The sequence below is a fragment of the Phasianus colchicus genome, chromosome 1 (assembly GCF_987193195.1).
Source record: "Phasianus colchicus chromosome 1, bPhaCol1.hap1.1, whole genome shotgun sequence".
Lineage (NCBI taxonomy): Eukaryota > Metazoa > Chordata > Aves > Galliformes > Phasianidae > Phasianus > Phasianus colchicus.
Genome location: NC_143436.1, coordinates 127,304,082 through 127,326,767, shown reverse-complemented (window position 1 = coordinate 127,326,767; position 22,686 = coordinate 127,304,082). Strand labels below are relative to the sequence as shown.

At 34.7% G+C, this 22,686-nt stretch overlaps 1 long non-coding RNA gene across 1 annotated transcript in view; it reads right to left on the bottom strand.

The window, feature by feature from the left end:
* Positions 1 to 22,686, bottom strand: part of LOC149920021 (uncharacterized) — a 51,093-nt gene that overhangs the window by 10,906 nt on the left and 17,501 nt on the right. Inside the window, exon 2 of the long non-coding RNA XR_016463710.1 lies at positions 8,345 to 8,422. This is a non-coding gene — a long non-coding RNA (uncharacterized LOC149920021). The remainder of the gene's footprint in view (positions 1 to 8,344; positions 8,423 to 22,686) is intronic.

Here is a 22,686-nt window from a genome sequence, read left to right as displayed (position 1 = left end):
GATGTTATGAGAAATACCTCATTGTGTAAATTGATAAATGACTTCATTTCTATGTTTTCAATGTAATATTTCACTTACAAAACTTAGAACTGTACTGCATTGTTCTGAATGAATGTATGACAACAATATAGCTTTGATGTTCTTTGTAGTATTTCACAATTAATGTGCATATTGCAAATATAAATTAAGATGCTATTCAGCTTGCATGTATGACCTGTTCATAGGATTTTAATTCAGGCTTAATCCTGTTCCAAATCCTAGTTCACTGGAAAAAGAGAAAATGAAAGACAATTAAAAACATCATAAAAAGTAACATAAAACAAATCAGAAAAATTAAATACATAGAATCTACTAATCATACATAATAGCATAGAAGTTCATAGGAAGAAACACCACCTAAAGCTTACTTTTTCTATGGGAGGTGTGGTTGATGGAAAAATTAACTTTCTTATCTTGCATTTTGATGTTTCAATTTCATTACAGCTTTAAAAAAAAAAAAAAAGCAAAATAAAACATTACTGTAGACATGTGAAAAACATTTCTGAAGAAGAATTGGAAGAATTGGTCAAAGATCTCAAAGATCTGTAACAAACACATTGCTGTAAATTAGTCAGATAGTAGAAATCAATTTTATTATAGAAATTAGTGAATTAATTGTCTTTATACTCACAGTATTTATTTCATGGAAGTAAAGATCTCTAATAGTATACCAAAACCAAGGTTTTGCAACAAAACTGAAGGTCAAAGATATGCTTGGTCTGCACTTCATAGCTTAGACCACTCCTGTTGCAGCTGACACAGAAGAAATTGAAGGATATGTTGTGAAAAAGAAAGTAAAAATAACTTAAACATAAAAACAAGAGAGAATAGATTCTATTCAAATAAGCAGTACAAACCCTTATTACTATCAGAAACTGTTTAAGAAATTTTATGTAGTCCCAGATTCTAAACTGATGAAAATTGGCATAGATATATTTTACCTTCTAGCCCTTAGAAAGATACATTTTAATATGTTTCCTGCCATCCAAAATTCCTGCATGTTAACAATATAAGGTTCAAAAAGAACTCTATGTTAAGAGAAATGAATACAGTCTATTTTCTCAAAATTTCACAAGCTTTCAGGAATTTTGAAAACTAGTCTTTCCCTAAGTTTCAGCTGAGTTGAATCTGTTACATAAGGGGCTTTAAACTTTTATTCTTTTGGAATATTAGTTATGTTTACTTATGGACAGTTGGAGATTTTTATGTCAGTAACAACACATGTGCCAATGTCTTTAAAGGAGAAAAAAAAAAAACAAAAAAAAAAAACAACTCATCTCAGCTTGATAAGATATATCATAGGATGTTTTAACAAATATAGTCAGAACAAAACCTACAGAATTCAATCCATCAATGAAGTACCTCCTTTGAAATACAGCACCTTGGACAGTACTGCAACATTATGAAACTATGTTTTCATCAGCAATGATGTGCCAATTAACAAAAGTAGCCAATCACATTTGTCATAAATATACAGTTTACTATTACACAGCTGGAATGAAATCACAGTGTTTATGGTCGTAGAAGCAACTCAAAAAGGATTATCTCTTTTATCTCTTTTTAGAAAGAAAGATTTTTTTGCCTTTGTTAAAATGAAGGGTATTTATAATAACATTTATTTTGTGTATGTTTGGTGTTGTGATTTTCTTTGTTGTCATTGTTGTTGTTTTGTTTTTTTTGCAATGCCTTCAAAGAAATATATATCTTATTACCAGTCTAATGAAACTGCATTAATTTATACATCTAAAGAAATCTTAAGAATGCAAGTCCCCCATTTAAGAAAATGCATGCTGTTTTTTACAGATTCAGGCTGGGTGTTTGGCAGAACATAAGCTTCTTTTTTCCAACATTAATCAATGTCTAAATAGTATCTATTTATAAAGATTTATTATAACTTTGATCTGGGGTTTTACTCAGTTTTTGGTTTTGTTTTGGTTTGGTTTGGTTTCTTTTTTTTTGTATTTTATTTTCAGTCATAGAATTTATTATGATTGTGTTGTGGGAGATAGAGATTTTACTTACGCCTGTAAGGGTATAAATTTGTCTGACTATGAAGAATGTAACATTTACCTGCTTAGCAGAATTTTGGTTTAACTATACACATTAATTCTTGAATTTCTTGGAAATGTATTCCAAGGATTTTATAATTATAGAATTCTTATATAAAATTTAATATTGCAAAGTGAAGAGCTTGTTAGAACATATGTTTTCCCACTTCAGTAGCTTTTGCTTGTCTGTTCCAACTTTCCACTCATTCCTAATATATTCTTTTCTGTCCCATGCTGTTGCCTAGTGAGGCATAATAAACTTAAATACTTAGGACTTTCTAGAGTATTATTGACAGGATATTGTTATGCATCTTTCTTATAGCTGGGGGCTCTCATTCCAATTCTGCCTACACTCAAGAGATCTCATTTGGATCTAATTTGGGTTGAGAATATCTCCAGCACAGCCCAATGAGTATAATGAAGACACATGCTGGGCTGGTTGGGAAATGATATAATGTAAACAAATATGTTGTCTTCAAAATAGCTGTAATATCTTCAAATCAACTTCCAAGTCACTCTGGTTTAGATTTTCTTGCTGTTACTATTAGGGGAGTTTTATTTTCTGAAGCTTATTCAATATAATCAGTGTTGCCAGAAAAGATTTCAACAAATGGTTTTCATTACAAAAGTTTGAATGACAAGTAAGTAAATACTGTGAACAGCAGTAATAACACAAAAAAGATTATGCCCTCTGTTAGCCAAAACATTGATTTCTATTCTTCTCTTACACTGAATGAAACTGATTTTATCCTATATGCCTGGGAAAAACTGTAGATGCTATATGACATATATAATCCTGTAAGTAAGAAAAATGTACAACCTTCTCTTGCTGTGTTAGAATAGTATCACAGGATACTTTGGGCAGCAAGTGACCTTCAGAGGTCTCCAATCCAAACCCTTTATCAGCAGGACCAGCTCTGGGGGCAGACCAGGTGCCTTAGGTCTTGGTCCAGTCCAGCCTTGAAAACTTCCAAAGACACGGGCACCACAGCCTCTTGGGAAGACCTGATTCAATGCCTTGTTGTCTTACTGAATAGATTTGGAAGCAGATCTGTCATCTCAGAGAAGGAGAAAAGAGCAAACAGAAACATCATGAAATTTGGCAAGAACAAAAGCTAAATCTCTGTCAGATCCCTGTAGGGAAAGAAGATGCCCTGAAATGACACTGATAGAGGATTTAGGAACAGCAGAAAAGTCTATGGGGTGCTCTAGGGAGCAGGACAGTTTGGAGTGCAGTCACTGTCACCCAATCCCCGGGCATCTTACATTTCCTGAAGGCTGAAGATGGGCTGAGGTCTGGCTGCGATGTCAGTATATGGGTGGGGTTCAGAATCAGGCCTGGTGATTGTAACCAAAGTCAGATGATGCCTAGCATGTCTCTATGACTCTAATGAGTTCATAGTACAGAAGTCTCTTCTTAAAATTTTTCTTTTGAATTTCCTATTTCTTTAATCACTGAATTTCATTTTTTATTTTTGTTCAGAACAATTATTTTTTTCATCAAATCAGGAAATTAGTTAACTTAAAATACCTTCTATGTTAAGCATTTATACAGTTTATTTAAACTTTGTGTGTAACTAGTTTAGCAATCAAGACTACCTGTCTTCATAATGTCAATAACGGAAAGGAATACCATTACAGGAAAAAAAATAATCATAGAAATAAGGAATAATTAGCATTTATGAGTTTTCTGTTTTGTCATACTAGAACACATATTACCAATAATATTACTTCTTATACAATATTATGGCAACTCAATCCTCCCCTCCCTTCCCACTTCCAAAAATGTAAAGACTGTAGGTATTTTCTACTCCATTTAACTCAAGTCAGTCATCTTCAAGTAAAATGAATTCTCTCTCAAAATGCTTCAAAGTGTTCTGGCACTTTTATTTTTTCCTTTCTTAGTGGATGGGAAAGAAAAGAAATGTGACAAAGCTGAGTTTAATTTATTAAGCAGATCAAGCAGGCTATGTCATAGACATTTCCTGTCATGGATTTGGTCACACTCACCATTACGTACCTGCCACCTGCTGAGATCTGCTTTGTTTGCACCTTTGCTAAGATAGAAGGAATCTGATTCCCCACAGTGTAAATGACTTGGTACTGGTGCTTCTCTCCATCTCTGCTTTCTGCCACTGTTTACATAGTGCGATACATTCATGTAAGGTTGATTTCCAGTAAAGATAGATGGATTACAAAATTTACAGCCCCTAGGGAAAAAAAAAAAAAAAAAAAAGGAAAAATAAAAAAACAAAAAAGCATGCTGTCTAAACTTTTTGACTCCTAAGTCAATACACTTTAATTTGGTAAAAAAAAAAAGTACACAGGAAATCACTAGAGAAAGATCAGAGTGTAATTTATGTTTCACTTACATAAATGTTTAAGAGGAAGAACAACCGACACTAGGTTTTGTTTGTCAACTGTTTCAAGGTGCATGTGTGAGATTAGCATTTCTCTTCCAGAACTCTTCCAGAATGTTTCTAGCACTGAATGTCAACTGCAATAATGATAAAACTTAATATTTTTGTTGTTCTTAAGTACATGCTGTATTTCCTTGAATCATGTGTGAAAACTATATTTACTCTGCAAATACATTTGGAATTTTCTAGGAAAAAAAAAAGATTTTCATTCAACCTTCATTGCATTTTACTTAACATGTTACTTAAAAGTTATATGCTCTTTTCATAACGATCATAAAGATCACTTGAAATGCTGGACCTTTATAACATCAGACCTTTCCAAGGAGTCTGCTACTGTAGTTGGAGATACTGCAATCCCATCAAATATACAACAAAAACTATTCGTGATATATGAAAAACTACGTATTTTTTTTTTTTAATTATTGTATCTCATTCATTTCAGGAACACAGGAAAAAGCAAGTCTGAGTTCACAGCCTGAGACTAACATGCAAAGCAGTATGACTAGAGGGAGACTAAGAAAATGACATTTCCAGTGTTTTTCTTGAGGTGTTCCCTTGAACAGATAAAATGATAGAGCACTGGCAGTCACCCCTAAAAGCCAATTAAATCCATTGAGCATAAGAACTGAAATAAGACCATAGAAGCAAGGAAGATTACTCAATAGACCGTTTGAGATCTAAGCATGTAGATAGTGACTAGTAATGGCAGGTGAACTGTGGTGAAAAAACACAAACTCATCCTTAAGCTTTCATCCAAATCTTCAAACCTTTAGTCAGTTCAGAAACACTGCTTTGTGAAGTCACAAAAATTAAACTGTTTTTAACTGACTCACTTGTTCGTGTGCATGTATATGAAGATAGAAGAATCTGAAATGAAGGCATGCGTTGGAAGAAATTCCACGTTTTCACATTTGTATGCCTCTCAATACCTTAATCTATTTTAACTGGAAAAGAATTAAATTCTTTTTCCCCACTTTGAGTCTGTTTTGTTTGTGATAGTAACTGGTAAGAAATGTTCCCTTCTTTTCATCAAACTAAAAGATTTATTACTCCTCTTTTTTCCAATTTGCCTTCGCCCTTCTTGCTGAACTGGGGAAATGAGTAAGTGACTGAGTGACCATCTATTAGCCAAGGTCATCACAATTAGAATTTGTTCTACTAGAATAAGAAACTTGTTAATTAGCATGATGAGAATTCATAGTATGAAAACAGATTGGCTATTAGATGTATCAGTAAGTGTGGAATCCTTTAAATAATGTGAACAGTATGATTATTCCTAGTGCAGTTGTCCTATTTTCCTGTCATATATCTATCTTTCACAGGCAGCTAAAAGATCTCTGTGGTCTACTTTATTCTTTTTTCCTCCAAATTTAACCTTGCTGGCTCTACCTACTGCCTAGTTGTTTTCTCTTATTCACTGAATCGACTGCTAACATCTATGGGCTTTAGAGGATGTTTGCTTAGAATATTATAATTCAATAAACCTTAGAAATAGTTGACAGAATCTTGCTGTGGTTTAGCCATGGATGTATTTGTTGCAGTTATGTAACTACATGCAGATTTCATGAAAATGATCCTCCTGGAAGTGCATGAGAAATAAAAGCAGATACATAACACTATCAAGGCATAGTTTCTTAACAGGACTTTAACTTTGAATAATCGTCTGAAATGTAATGTATGAGCTTAAGTGATTCTCAGGATCCACGATAAGATGAAATGTGTTTTATTTGTTCAGGAAAGTAAAAAGTGATTATACATACTCTAGTATTCTGAATGTGTTTTGTTTTGTTTTTATGTTGATAGCTTTTTGTAGCATAAAAATTGGTTTGTTTCAGTTTAATCTGTCATACACCTATCTATTAGTAGTTAACTACATTTAAATATTATTATTAACTTAGCGTATAATATTATGCTTATGCAAATATTCTGAATTTATATTGATATATTCTAAATATCTTACTTGTACATCTCCTATTATCTTAATTTGGAGAATTAAATGTTTCAACAAACTAAACTGAAGAAATAGGTAAAGAATTAAAACATTATAAACATTATTGCAGACAGCAATAATCACAGAACAGAAAAAAAAAATGTAAAAATATTTACACACTTTGGCATCTTTTTGCTCACTTGCAATCTGAAGAGATTTTCTTTATTCAAAATGTGAAGAAAGTATAATAAATACAAAACATCAGTAATTAAAGTGACTTTACATCTGTAAAGTATTAACAAGGAATTCATGTCAGATATTGTTATTTGTTAGGTACAGACAAGTGGAGAAACATGCAGAAATCAGCCTGTATTAGTAAGAAATAAAGGTAAAGAAGAATATCCAAGCTGGAGAGGAAGTGAGAAGAAATAGACTATCAGTGATTAAGTCATTGTAGGTAAGGTAGTATGCTACTGCCTGAAGCATATTTTTTAATATACAAAAACAGCAATAACTGTCACTTCTGCACATTTTCTAATTGCTCTGAGTGATTTTTGATATGCAAGAGTAAGAAGAAACAATGGAGATGAAACACACCAGTGCAATTTGTTGACAAAAAAAAAAAAAAAAAAAGCAAAAAGCTGTGAACTCAAGCATGAGATTTTGTACAGCACAGTACAGTTAAGTCTACAGGGATTAGGTTGATGCCTTCAGGGCTGAGTTTCTCATGTCTAATGAAGAGCCTCAACACTAGAGCAGATGAGTAGAGGATTTGCATACTTAGCTCTCTAAGACTTCTTGAAAAGTGGTTATACTCTAGAGGAAGCTTATTTCCAGTTCCATTGCCCACAGAAATTCCAAAAAGAAATTAAAAAGAAATCATAGGATAAATACTGTAGATGACATTTGCAATTTAAAACTATGCTATTTAAATCCACTAAAATTCAAAATGGCTGGGAGCATCTATTGTGCTAGGAAAAAAACATGTGCTATTGGCAGTTTAAATTAATAAATAATCCAGAAAATAATAGCTAGTCTAAATGTTCAATATATTTCAAGGATATATTATTGTCAGTTCAAGACTAGATGTTCAGACTTTGATAAATGCCTCTGTAGTCTAAATGACATGATAAAAAAATAATAATTATAATAAGAAGATGCTACAAGACTAGTTCAAATCAAATTGCATAGATGGCACTGAATACTCAGGGCAACATATAAAAATGATTTTAGAGCCTGGTGGGTACTAAGTTGGGAGATTTGAGTTCTACTCAAGTTCTACTTGCCACAGTATTTGCAATTAATAATGAAATATTTTTTATTTAAAAAAAAAAAACAACACTAAAAATGCAGAGGAAAGAATATCATTTCCAGAATAAGTGTTATGTGATATATCAGTATTCAAAACTATGCACTAAAGCAAAAGGTGGTGGCATTGCTTCTGAGCTGCATTCCTCACAGGTTTCTGTTGAACTCATCATGATATAATCACATAACATTGAATCTTTTTCTCCTCAATTTAAACTTAATAGTTTAAAAAAAAAAAATAAAAGTGAGGGCAACAAATAGTTATTTCATGCAAATTCAACTAGAAAAGTTGAAATCTTCTCCCATCCATTCAAGCCCTGAGCAACTGAACAGCATTTTACAAATGTACTAAACCAGCTAGGAATTATAGCTGTAGCTCAGACAGAAAGAGAATAAATTTCTGCATCAACATTCTTTTTAACATTCAGATAAAAGTCCTTTATACTTCCCTAGTATATACTCAAATTAAAAAATATCAAGCAAGGAAGAAGCAAATGCATGCACATACATTTCAGTATAACAGTTCAACATCAGATTTTTCAAGAATTTGGTGTCATGTACAGGCTATGCATTACCAGACTAGAATAGAAATCAGTCACCTTCAGGCCATTCAGTAGTAATCCGAAAAAGACTTTGACAAAGAAGCACAATGCTTGCTTGAAGCTAGAAGTTGTCATCTGAGAAGAAAGAGGTCACTCAGTTAGTAAAATGAGATTAGATAAGTAAACTGCAGGTTTTCCAGCTCTGTGGAAGATAGGTTTACACACCAATCAATGAGAAACCGAACTGTTACTACCAACAAATAACCTGTAAATAAAACATTTCTAATAATCCACTTTTTTTTCAAATAGGAATGACAAATATCAGCCATTAAGCATTTTTTCTTTCAACTGGGTGTATAACTAATATAAACTGATCCATATATTAGGAAAATAACATGTCTTTAGATGTAAAACCCTGAAATTATTTTTATCAATACTGTCAACAGTACTGAAAAAAGGAGTATTATATCATAAACAAATACATTAAAAATGAACAAACAAACACAAAAAACATGCTCTTGAATGTAAACTATTACAATGCTATTTAGAGCTTTTATTACCATTAAGTAACACTTAAAACGTGAAGCTGGCACCAAAGCAAGCAGTTACTAAATAATGAGTATGTGCTAGTAATCTTCTAAAGCCTTTGACACTGTCTCCCTCAGCGTTCTTCTGCAGAAGCTGGCAGTCCATGGCTTGGACAGGTACACTCTTGGTTGGGTAAGGAACTGGCTGGAGGGCTGGCCCCAGAGAGTGGTGGTGAACGGAGTTAAATCCAGCTGGCAACTGGTTACGAGTGAAGTTCCCCAGGGGTCGGTGCTGGGGTGTGTTTAATATCTTTATTGATGACCTGGATGAGGGCATTGAGTGCACCCCCAGTAAGTTTGCAGGTGACACCAAGTTGGCTGGAAGTGTCGATCTGACTGAGGGTAGTGAGGCCCTACAGAGGGATCTGGATAGGCTGGATAGCTGGGCTGAAGCCAATGGAATGAAATTCAACAAGCCACAATAACCCCAGGCAACGCTATAGGCTTGGGGCAGAGTAGCTGGAAGACTGTGTAGAGGAAATGGACCTGGGGGTGTTGATTGATGCTAGACTGAACATGAGTCAGCAGTGTGCCCAGGTGGCCAAGAAGGCAGATGGCATCCTGGCTTGTATCAGAAGTAGTGTGACCAGCAGGAACAGGAAAGTAACTGTCCCCCTGTACTCAGCACTGTTTTCAAGTTGTGCCAGAGGAGATGGAGAGAGGATGCTAGGAAGTAATTCTTCACTGGAATGGGCTGCCCAGGAGGTGGTGGAGTCATGACCCTGGAGGTGTTCAAGGAACGTTTGGATGTTGTGTTGAGGGACTTGGTTTAGCAAGAACCATTGGTGATGGGTGAATGGCTGGACTGGATGATCCTGTGGGTCTTTTCCAACCTTAGTGGTTCTATGATTCTATGATTCTATGATTCTCAGACTCTAGATAGGTTGGTAAAATAAAAGACAACTGGAAAACAAAATATACATAACTGCCTAAACAACTTTGAAAATTTGTTTAATGTTTAATTGTTTAATTGTTTAATGTATAATCTTAAAATCTTTTAAAACAGGTACCAATAGTTCTATAGATAGCTGAAATACAGGGATGTATAAGAAATGCAGTCTTACTTTAATGGGAAAATGTTATTAGAGTAGCAAACTTTTTTTTATGTCATGATGAGCTAGTAAAAGATTTAGCTCTCAGCACACTGGGGAGTGCACCACAATGCTCATGAAGCTAGGCTTTGAGATATCACATCGCTTGTTACTTATAAAATCTCACACAGCTGCCTATATGTTTATATATTTTATAAAAATTGAAGGAAATAAAAAAGGAAGGAAAGAAGAAAAGAAAGGAGGAAGAAAGAGAAATCTGAAAAAGAAAACATGGTTCAGAATATTTAATAATTTTCTGCCTAAGTGTTTTTTTTGTGGAATGGTTTTCATCTTCTCTGGTTGTTTAAAACCCTTTAACTACATGGGATCAAGAACAAAACCAGTCATCCTTTGAAACAGTAGAGTGAAATGGGGAAAAACAGTATGATGCACGAGCAGAAACTGGGAGAAGAAAAAGGAGGCATGGGGGAATCTAATGTTGTCTCCAAAAATCTGACAGTTTTTTGTCTTAGGCAAGACAAAATAAGACAGTTCTTGGATATGCACACCAAAAGTGCAAGAGGCAACAGCTGTAAGCTGCAGTAAAGTGAACTGAGATTAGATATAAAAGAAAAAATTCTAATGAGATTGGTCATACCATGCAACTGCTTACCACATAGGCTGTTATACTTCCATGATTCAAAACTTTCAAAATCTGATTGACATAAAGCTCTTAGCAACCCCGGTGTGTTTGTTATCTCTAATTTGAATAGTACTATTACCAAGATAACTTTCAAAGCAACCTACATTATTTTACAGTTCTATTATTTTTGCACTGATATAGAACATTTAAAACCTCCATATTGAAAGGAAACGTCAGTTTTTGAGTTTCTCTAAGAAATTTTTTGTTTATCCTGCATTTCCATGGCCCTACAACAGCTCTGGTAAATTAAGAAAAAATTATATGAAATGGTTTTCAAAATTACTGATTTTTAAGCATGTATTCTTCTACCAACATGGATTTTGCACAAAGTACCTTGAGTTAGTAACTGAAGATATAAAGCATTTATTTTGCTGGTTTATTTCTACTCTTTACATGTGTTTTACAAATACTTATTTCCATAGGTAGGAGAACAATCTGCATCTTTTTTTTTTTTCTGTATGGAAGAGTTCAAAGATGCACCTTTGCTTCATTTGCACTTCCATGTCAGACGCCTTTGTGTCAGACTGCCCCTCTGTTGCCATCTGTCTCACGGCAACAAAAAAGTAATGGAATATTGGTAGGAAGGTTCCATCTCTATTGCCATGCCACCAAAATCAGCCTCTGACATTGTGAGCTAATGTAAAAAAGTAGAAGGCAGCAGTCCTCATATATCCAGTTGACCATGTGTATAAACTCATCACATAAAGTGAGCACAAAATTGGGCATATAAAGTGTCATGCCTATGAAAATACCATTTGAAACTTAATGAATCAAATTATGTAGTAATTTTCCCCAACACTTTTGGTCATACATCATAGATTTGTTACTGCACACTTTTTACAGTTCTTGCAATGCAATCTGTGTCTTACCTGGGCCTTATAGTTTCTATGGATCTTCTGTCTAATGGTATTGCCCTAATCATAGTAACCAGAATAAATATCTCTTTTACAGACACTAAGGGAAATAGATGAATATCATCCCTTCTTACTGGTCTTGAGCAAAAGAGATGTTACATGTATTACCTCCTCTGTAAAGCAATTTTTTTTAAAGACAATATTTTTCTTTCACTTATATTTTTAAATTCAACATTAAGACTACAGTACAACCAAAACCCCTTTCTCTCCCCAAAAACAACACTCCAGTTATAAAATCTTGGAAAATGTGTGCATTCTGACATGAACACTATTGAAAATTCCACTTACCTGAGGTAGCTTAGTGAATGACATAGTGGAACCATACAAGTAGCAGCAGCTTTTGGGAGGCTTCAGTGGAAAAAAAAGTAAAGGTTGAACTCACAAAATTTTTCTAGTGTTATACAAGGAGCCTTCTCAGTAGATGAAAAGTATTTCCAAAGAGGATTCACTATCAAATTGAAGGACATGTATTGATTTCTTCAAAATTTTCTCCTTTCAGAATGAAATGTTCCAAGCATATTATTTATATAGCTGTTTCAGGGAGTTCAAAGAACATACCTATTTTTTAATTTATTATTTTTTTTTAATTTATGCTTCTCTTAACAATAGTGACATTAAGTTTCTTCAAAACTTACATTTGAATCATAATCATAGAATGGCATGGGTTGGAATGGACCGCAAAGATCCAAGTTCCAACCCCACTGCTATAGGCAGAGCTGCCAGTCACTAGATCAGGCTGCCCAGGGATCTATCCAGCCTGGCCTTAAATCCCTCTATGAATCCACCACCTCTCTGTGCAGTTTGTTCCAGCGTCTCGCCACCCTCTCAGTGAAAAATTTCCCTGACATCTGATCTAAATCTCCCCTCTTTCAATTTAAAGCCATTTCCTTTTGTCCTATCACTATCTACCTATGCAAAAAGTTTATATCCTTTCTGTTTATATAAACTCCCTCTAAGAACTGGAAGGCTACGGTGAGGTCCCTCCAGAGTCTTCTCGAAACTGAACAAGCCCAGCTCCTTCAAATTTTCTTCATAGGAGTGGTGCTTCAGCCCTCTATTAATCTTTGTGGCCCTTCTCCAAAGGCTCCACATCTTTCCTGTGCTAGGGCCCTCAAACCTGGATGCCTCATGAGGGCAGAGGAGATGAGAGCAATCACCTTCCTCACCCTGCTGGCCACCTCTCTTCTAACGTAGCCTGGGATACAGTTTACCTTCTGGGCTGCAAGAATACCCTGCTGACTCATGTTGAGTTTTTTGTCCACCGAGACTCTCAAGTCCTCCTCAGCAGGGCTGCTCTCAAAGGAGTTCTCTCCCAGCCTGAACTTGTACCTGGGATTGCCTCAAACCAAGTGCAACACGTTTCACACAGACTAACTGAACCCACTCTTCGAACTTGTCCAAGTCCCTCTGAATGACATACTTCTCTTGTAGCAACGGCACCACTCATATTGGTGTTCTCTATGGATGGTGTTACTAAGGATGCACTCAATCCCACTTTTTAGGTCATTGATAAAGAGTATCGGTCCCAAGATGGACCCCCGGGGGACATCACTCATCACCAGCTGTCATGGTTTTGGTTTTTGCTTATTTGATTTTCAATATTCCACATCAAAACATCATGTACTGGAATTAAAGTGTTAATGCTCTAATTCTACGTACCTATCCCTATACATTACGGAAGTCATGGGATCTGACCCTTCCGGGGGGGGGGCGGTCTCTTACTGCCTGGCAGTGGGTGCTGGAGGTGCTTTCTTAGCCGTTCCAAGCTTTTCAGGTTTGACTCGGTCTCGGGAACTCTCTCTCATATCTTATTTGATTTATTAGTCTCAATTTCAATTAGATTGTATTATATTGTATTATTTTGCATTCCGATATCATAGTTAGTAAAATAAGTTTACCTCCATAGATTGTTGCCACTGTTTTTTTCCTTTTCCCCCTTCCTTCCCATTTTGTGGGCCCAGGTAGGGGGTGGGGAGGGCAGGGTCCTACTGCCCCCTGTCACGGGCATAAACTGATCTAGTTAGCTCTGTGACACCAGCCTCCGCCTCGACGTAGATCTGTCGACCACTACACTCTGGCTGAGACCATCTGACCAATTATTTATCTGTCAAACAGTCCACCATTCTAATCCACATCTCTCCACTTAGAGATAATGATGTGTTGTGGGACCATATCAAAAGCATTGGACAAGTCCAGGTAGACAAACTACATTAGTTGCTCTTCCTTTAGTTCCTTAGTTGCTGTCAGTCCATAGTAGAAGGCTATCAGATTGGTAAGGCATGATATGCCATTGCTGAAGCCATGCTTGCTGTCTTGAATCATCTCCTCATCTTGCATGTGCCAATGTAGCTTACAGGAGGATCTATTCCATGGTCTTCCCAGGCACAGAAATGAGTCTCATTGGCATGTAGTCTCCTGGGTCTTCCTTTCTACTTTAATTAAAAATGAGAGTGGTGTTTCCCTTTTTCCATGCAGGGAACTTCCAGTTTTTTTTAATAACTTAATCATTGTCTGGCTGAGAAAATGATTTTTAAATCTGCAGATGACATCAAGGTTGGAGTGTTAGGATTATGTACATGGAGTTTAATAAAATCTTGGCAAATTGGTGTAATAAAAATATCATTCAGTACAGAAAATACATCACTTTCATTCAAGCATGTATAAACTGAATAAAGATCAGGTCTGATAATTGAACTATACTGATGTCAGTCTTTTAGAAAATGAGCTATGGGTTATGGTGGATCACAAGAACAACGTGAGCACACCAGTATCGTGCTGTTATGAAAAATGCAAATATTATACAGACAAATGATCATTCTGTTCTGCTCTGCACTGACAATGCCTCAACTGAGTATGTCACCAATTTTTGGCAGCACTTCAAGAACCTTCTTATACTACTGGAGAGACTCCAGAGAGTTCTAGAGAATCTGATCTACAGGAAAGATTGAATGAAATTGGGCTGTTCAAATGAAAGATGAAAAGACTAATTTGTGATACAACAGCAGTGTCATACCACTGCTGAACAAGTGAACAGTTTTCTGCCTAAATAGGACAAAAAGCAGTGGGCTAAATTATAGCGATCATAAACAAATCTGCATTTTAGGAATAATATCTAATGGCTAGTGAAATATTATAATAAATTATCTGGGGTACATAGTGAAGCCTCATTGCTGAGTGTTTTTAAGAAAAATTTAGACAGCCACATGTCCTGCCAGACAGGACAAGTAAGATTCTTGAAAATTTGTGTTTGATCTGTTTGGTCTCAGGACACTGAAAATCAGCCAGGTGAAAGGACTTCCAGAGGATGGTAGCACTCAAAATAACATTAAAAACAAATGTGCTTGATAAAAAAAGAAATACCTATTTTATAACCCACACGTCTATTCTCATCACTAACTCTCACTGCTACTACAGTGGGAGTTTGTTTGCTTCTAATGTGAGTATACCAGCAGCTCTAATTCTTCACTTTTTTAAACACCAACCTTCCTACATTTTTTTATGAATACTGAAATACTATGCCATCTAAGTGTAGAGAAGTTTTTAGAGGAAGAGGAAAGACAGAAACTTTTTTCCTTCTTGTTTAATCATGGGTGTAACACAGAGTGTAAAATGACAGATTTAGGTTTGCTCAACAAATAAACCTCAACTATCAGAATAAAAGACTCAACCTGCAAAAAAGCTGATTTGTTCATGTTTTTGCATAACCATGGGGAATTTCAGAAATGTAATAAATAATTTTCTGGCCTGTACTAGAGAGATGTTAGTTCTTATCAAGAAAATATTTACAATCTTGGGACAGGGAAAAATGTTATATGTAGTACTGCCTGTAACTAAAAATAATCCTCTTTCCTCTTTCTTTCTTTCTTTTTTTTTTAACATAACTGTGTTAAATTCCATGAAGACACAGATCTTCAATAAATACAGGATACTACAGGGTCTGTGGATACAGTTGTTGGAAAAGATCACCATTAACTGAAGATTACTGTTTGATTAAATAGACTGTCTGATGATAAGGCTTGCAACAGATAAACATAGCCAAGAATTTAATCAACAAACTGTATCATATTTGCATCTATTTCACATTCTGTGAGAACGAACAGATGCAGACTCAGTAGGAGTCACAAAGAAAGGAATCAATAGGGAAATACTCTATTAAGAAGAAGTTTCTGAATTTATAATCCAACCTTGACCTAAATATGGTTAGATTCTCTGTCTGTTAGTTCTCTTGAACTGATGAAATCTGAAATCCATTTTCTCTCACTCTAATAAAGTTCCTTTGCTGGTATTAATAGTCTAAATTAAATGCTGAAAGAAATTCATTTTTAATTCCTTCTGACATATGCTAGTGCAGTTGCTGCTCTAAATAACTACCTCTGTCTGGGGTTTATCTTTGTATTTAGCCTACAGTTGATTAATAAGGATTTGTTCCCCAAAATGAATAAACAAAGCACTCAGTTTCAATCCATCTAGGACACAAAACTGTCACTTGAAGACTCCTTTGTGAGGGAATTCTTTAGACACATGTTGTTGACAGAATTATCCTTTATTTTGTTATTCACGGATGTGTATAGACCTGCGCCAGAGAGAGTTCAGACTACTTTCATAGAAGCAAGTGTACAAGTTACCGATGATTCGCAAATAGGCTATGAAAAATAGCTGTCTACACAAACTTTCACCACTGCCTGCTCTGCTGGAAACTTCATCACAGATAAAAGATACAGCAAATGTCTCTTTCACTCTGAACAGTGCATTCCTGCCCTCTCCCCCCCCTCCATTCCCCTTTTTTCCACCCCAGATTTCAGTTTTAGCTTTGCAGCTCACTACTGACTAGTTATTAATTAAATTTTGGGACTGATTAAAAGCAGATAGTTATAGAATTATCCTCCCGATAACGGCCTGTCAGAAAAAAATGAGATTCAGAAAAAAATCTTGCCTTGAAATGAGCAAAACATTTTGTTTCAGCGGTGTGTTTAGTTAAATAATAGAGAAAGCTTGGAAATAACGTCCGGGGGAAATCTTAAGGAATAAACAAAAGTTATTTTAAAAGTCATTTGAAATTTTTAAAAAAATTTTGAAAATTTTTAAAAAATCCCTGAACTCTTTAACTATTATTTCCCTCTTTAACAAGTTTGTCATATTAATGTTGCATAAGAGTCAGTGTAATTCGGGAAGAAGAGCTTTAGAAATAGCTTCAAAGACATGGAATCTTTTTCTTAATTAAAATATAAACATTCGTTCTAAATTATCATTTTACCTGTGGAAAAGAAGTATCTGCATAGCATTTAGGCACATGCATATGTCCAATTCTTATGGATTTATGTAGGAAAATAGACATATAGCAATAGTGAAGATAATATTCACCTGTAAAAACACGACACTACCCTACAAATATGTGTGCACACGTACATCTATAAAAATATAAATTCATATGTATGCATAAATACAGGTATGTAAATGAGTATACTTTAATTCATAAAATACTTGTGGTAGCACAGACAGCTTCTTTTAGAAGCTTGTATGTGTAATGACTTTATCTGCAATAATGAATTGTATAATTGCACACTTCATAACTTGCAACATAGGAGGCATAGTAATCTAAATATGTCACATAGCTTTGACCTGACTAAAACAGCAGAACCTTGTTAATTATTGTGCATTGGACCTGTAAGGAGTTTTTTGTTGTGGTGGTTGTTATTTTAATTTTTTAATTATTATTTTATTTTATTTCATGGGGCCAGAGAAATTATGAGTAAGTAAATGTATGGAACAAAATTTGTAAAATATTGTGAATAAAAAGTGTTAAAAAATTCATCCAAATAACTGAAAATACTACTAATTCCGTAACAACCAAGAGCTTTAGGATGATACGCATGATACGACACTTTCCAAGTGAACTCAGTAAGAACAATATTCCATTGTTTAGAAAAAAAGTATTGCCATAGAAATTTTCTCCTTTCAGAATGAAATGTTCCAAGCATATTATTTATATAGCTGTTTCAGGGAGTTCAAAGAACATACCTATTTTTTAATTTATGCTTCTCTTAACAATAGTGACATTAAGTTGAGCTAAATTCCATTTTATTTTTCTTTCTCTTCTTTTTTTCAACCTTTCCCACACTGTAGGTCCCCTGATGATAGAAATATGATTTTTTTTTTACAAAGATGAATGAGTTTAAAATCTTAATTTTGCTTAATTTTATTTTAGAAATAATAATGAACTTTAAATTCCTGTCTGCGTGTGGTACACCACTTAAGGTTTTGTCTAAAAGAGGAGAAATCATGCAGTTAGAATGAACACAACCTTTATCTATTTTTCTAGACTTACACTATACTTTCTTTCTCTTTAAGAGACATCCCAAAAGAAAATCATTTGAGGTACGTAGGGGCATATTAACTTGCTGACTCAAGATTCCAATATTACTAGGCTGCACTCATAGACTACTTGACCTATTGATGCACTGAAGTACATGTTCAGATTAAACAAATGTCTGAATCTAATCAACAGTTAGAAATTTTCTGCTACATCAAGTTTGATGATGACTTTTCAGGCTGTACTATACCCTTTTGGCAGGTTAAATAAGTATATTCATAGATCTTGTGTCTTTGACAAACTAATCGCTGGAAGGTGAGATATACATCTTCTGCACCCAGGCTGCCTGTTGCCTTCAGGCACCAGAGGAAGAGACCTTCACATTTAATGGCTGACTACTTCAGTCAAAGCTACCAAAAACGGTTCAATTAAATGGTTTAAGGACTAATGCTCAAACTTATAATAAATAATTTTCATCACAGATGCCAGAAAGGAATTTTTTTTTATTATCTTGTTTATTTTTTAATAGTTTATTTTAATTGTTATTAAACACATATTCAGCTAATGTGTTGCTCACAAAATTCTGAAGAAATAATAAAGAGCTGAGCAAATCACTTTCAACATCTAGTCAATGTCAAAACAGTTGTTGGTGGTACACTATTCACTGAGCTTGCTGTCATTTTGGATAAGCTGGAAACCAATGTCTGAGGTTCAAAAAAGATAGCAAACACACAATGATCAGATAAAGTGGACAGATGTTTGCTAAATTATTTTACAATTACAATCCTTCAATGATTATGCAACCTATTCTCATTAATAGAGAACTGAATGCAAAATAAGTATTAAGAAAGCTACTCAGCCCTAAGCAATATAACTAAACAAGTTAGAATTGTAGGTTCACTGAGACTTGATATCCTTATGTAAAGAATTCTACTTCTTGAATTCTACACATGAGAAGTTGTGACAGATTCAAAAGTATTTCATCTCTTTCATTTAGTCTTAAACCAGAATCACATACAGAGATTTTTTGGATGGTATCCTAGCAATTTTATTAGCAGTAATATCTATATCAGACAGTGCAGCTCACAGGGTTGAACTCTAGAATTTTCTGTACAGGAATGTTTTAATCCTTCTTTATTGCACAACACCTCCAACACTGCTAAACTGAGTACAAAGGAACATATCTATGCTACTGACTGCACTGGTAAAAATTTTTCAGCACGACTTTCAGCTGAGAATAGATCATACTTCTGCTTCTACACACAGTTCTGGATTGATATCAGCTTACAGAAAATGAATAAATATATTAATCATATTCTGTAAGAGGAGAGGCTGTGTTTATGACAGTTTATGACAAGTGTTCACTTACCTTACATATATTTTGAATGATTTTGCTAATACCAATAAAAAGGTAACTTCATATTCCAAATGGCCTTACCAGGATTATACAAAGAGACTAGATCTTGGATAGGCTCAAACCCTCTGCCAGTTTATTTATACCTACAGTTCTTGTGCTCGCTGCCTTACTGTGGGATCTGTACAGAATGAGTAAGTTTTGTGGTCAAGCCAGAAGCACCCCTACATTGCTGTTTGAGTGATGCTGACAAAAATCCATTAAGAATAAGTCAAATATGCATGGCATGTATATTACAAGAACATATTGATTGTTTTAAATAATCTCCTGGAAGATAACAGAATTTGCTTCCCTGTGTATTCCCTCAGGAATACTGCAAGGTCATGCTCAACAGATTACTGCTTACTTACCATTATAACAGAGGGTTAAAATAGGTGCTTCTTGGAAATCAACTGTTGGCATTATTGAATAATGCAGATTGCATTTGCAAATCATGACACCATGTCAAGGGATAAAAGCAATTTACTTAGTTCATGAAATAAATCTCTGATACAGTAAAAGCACTAACTCTTTGGAATGTAATATCTGACAAACCAGATCTTCAAGAAGTCTTTTATTTTCATTTTCTGTATTCCAGGAGATTATAAAGACAAAAATTACCAACATAAAGAATCTGCTTTTAGCAATTAAAGTTACTAGACTGGGAAAACCTCTTCTTTGAGCCTTGAAGTTGTCCAGAAAATCAGATCAAATTATAAAAATAGAAAATTGAAGGCACACCTGATGGATTATATCAAGAATGAAGCACTGATGGGAGATTCATTCCCAGCTGGTAAACTCAAAGAAAATATTACAGTGTGTATTGGTTTCCAGCTATATAGATGTTCTTAACTTTAAATTATATGTTGATCTGTAAGTGTGTTTTCAATTAAATGGTACGCTGCTCTAGGTACTTTTCCTGGGTGGTCCTGACAGGCCAGAATTTTTATTAATTAGGAATAGTCTGCAAAGATCATTCTTGAAAATAATTTATGAATGTAAATTTTAAAAATATTCAATGATATTACAAGTTTCTGCTCAATTAAAAAAAGAATTATTTTGCAGATGATTTAATTGAAGGGATCCATGAATACAAAGACGAATTGTGACAGTATAATGTTGGCTGACAGTTCCTTTCTATCTCTTGATTTCATCCCAGCCCCCAGGATGAAAGAACCATGTGAAGACTGTAGCACCATATTGAAAATAAGTTAATTAATCCTACTGAAATTGAGATTTATTAGCATGAGAACACAGCCAGTGCCATACACTTTTTGGCTCAGAAAGCAAGCAGAAAAACTCTTGATTAACCCATAACTTAGAATTTAAATGTATTTCACTTATGTAAAAGCAAGATTTATAAAGGACTGGTAACATGAGGTATCTGTTAAACTAAGACCTATACTGTAGGGAGCCTGCTTTGGCAGGGGAGCTGGACTCAATGATCTCTATAGGTCCCTTCCAACCCCTACAACTGTATGATTCTGTGATTCTATAATCTGGCTGAGAGCTGGCTCCTACAGTCAGGTGAGGATGAGGCTAGTGAGGTGGATGGCCAGGAACACACCCGTGTGCAGTGGGAGATATGGGCAGCTGCAAACTGACATACAGTGTAGTTTACCTTAGTACTGCCTGAAAGTCCTGACTGAGGACTGAAAATTGAACCCTCTAGCCTCAGGTATCTCAGAAACTGAAGAAAAGCATGGGAACAAGAAGATTCTCATACAGACAAAAGTACAAAACAACTTTATCAGTTTGACTCAGCAAGCAAGGGCAAAATAAAGAATAGGTTTTGGATTGCCTAAATACTTCCATTTCATCCTTACAGAAGACCAAGGTACATCCTTTTTTAAGCTTATTGAATTTTCAAGTGAATAACCTACTTTTTTCTTTTCAGTTGAGCTGCAATATTTATGTCAAGACGGGTTATTTTGTCATTTTTGTAATGTCATTTTGGAGAGTTCAGAATTTACTTTTATTTTCAAGATTTATTAATTCTTAAAATCCATTTCAATACAGCCAAAAAAAAAAATACTTTAGGCAATATGATTTTGAAAAAGTTGGCTGAAATTATTTCAAAGGAATATATATAATCATGTAAATAAAACTGATGTTTCACTAAAGAGATTTTAAAGAAAATAAGGCTGTTATTTAAATGAGAAACTTGAATTTCAAAATCTTTGCCCTCCTGTTGTTTTTTTTTTTTCCTACAACAGGTTTTTGATGATGTTGTAGTTTTGATGTAGAGTGTAGTGAGGAAAAGTTACAGGAGCCCATGCTACTGTAAAAATAATTAAAATAATAACATCATTATATTCATAATATCAATATTATAAATAATACAAACAATAGAACAAAGATAATTTTAAGTAGATATAAAAATGGAGATGTGTTATTACAATCTTAAGATTCATCTTATAGAAAAAAAAAAAGGAAGAGAGTAAAGGTTAAAAAGAAAAGTAAAATAAAAATAAAAATAAAAATGGACATGTTTGTAGAATAGAATCATAGTCACAGAATGTCTCAGATTGGAAAGGAAGAGTCCTATGTTTAAAGGCACGTAACTTTCCTCTTATTCTATACCCAAAGCTACTGTCTTAAGCAGGAAGATAATAATTCCTTCAATTTACATATTTTTTCCTAATAAAAACTGTTCTAACAAAAATGGAACAGCAAATGCAAATTCTATATTCTTTAAGAGTGATCAACTTAAAATGACACCGATACTTTGTGATTCTCTTTTGTCCAATCCAAAAACTGTATAATAAAAGAAAGAAAAGAAAGAAAATGGAGTGTCTATCTTTCCAGTCTGAAATAATTGAAGCTTAAAATCATTGGTGTCCAAAATTTTGGCTTGCGTGGGCTACAGTGAGTGAAGAGGAACTTCTGGAATTGACAGAAACTGGACCAGGCCACTTGGCAGGCAAGAGATGAATCCATGATGATACAGGGCAGCAGGTAGGTCACCCTACTGGCTGCATGCAGATGATAGGCTGTGGGTTGGATATGGCTGTTTAAAACAATAAGCTGTCACCTGAAAACTTGCTTTCAGAAACTAGATAGATTTACTTAAAAAAATAATTACTGTGAAAAACAGAGACAGAGAGGAAGGGAAAGGGGAAAGGGAAGCAGAAGGGGGATGGGAAGAGAAAGGAACTGCAGTACAGGTAACTGTTCAGTAAGTTTTAGTCTAGAAACAACCTATGAAGCTTTATATCTACTGCCATCTTCATCTGAAAGTTAATTGCTTCAGGGACTGACCTACTTTGAAATGAAATCTAGTTTAGCTACATAAGCATGTTAAGACTCACCTGATTTACTTAGATAAAATTTGGCTAAAATACAATTGTCAACTGCACATGAACTAGGTGTCAAGGCTTCCACTGCAGGCAGCAAGTGTGTGATTCACTTGCCTTCATGTAGGTATTAACTGCCATACCTATTGCCTAAATACCTGGGAC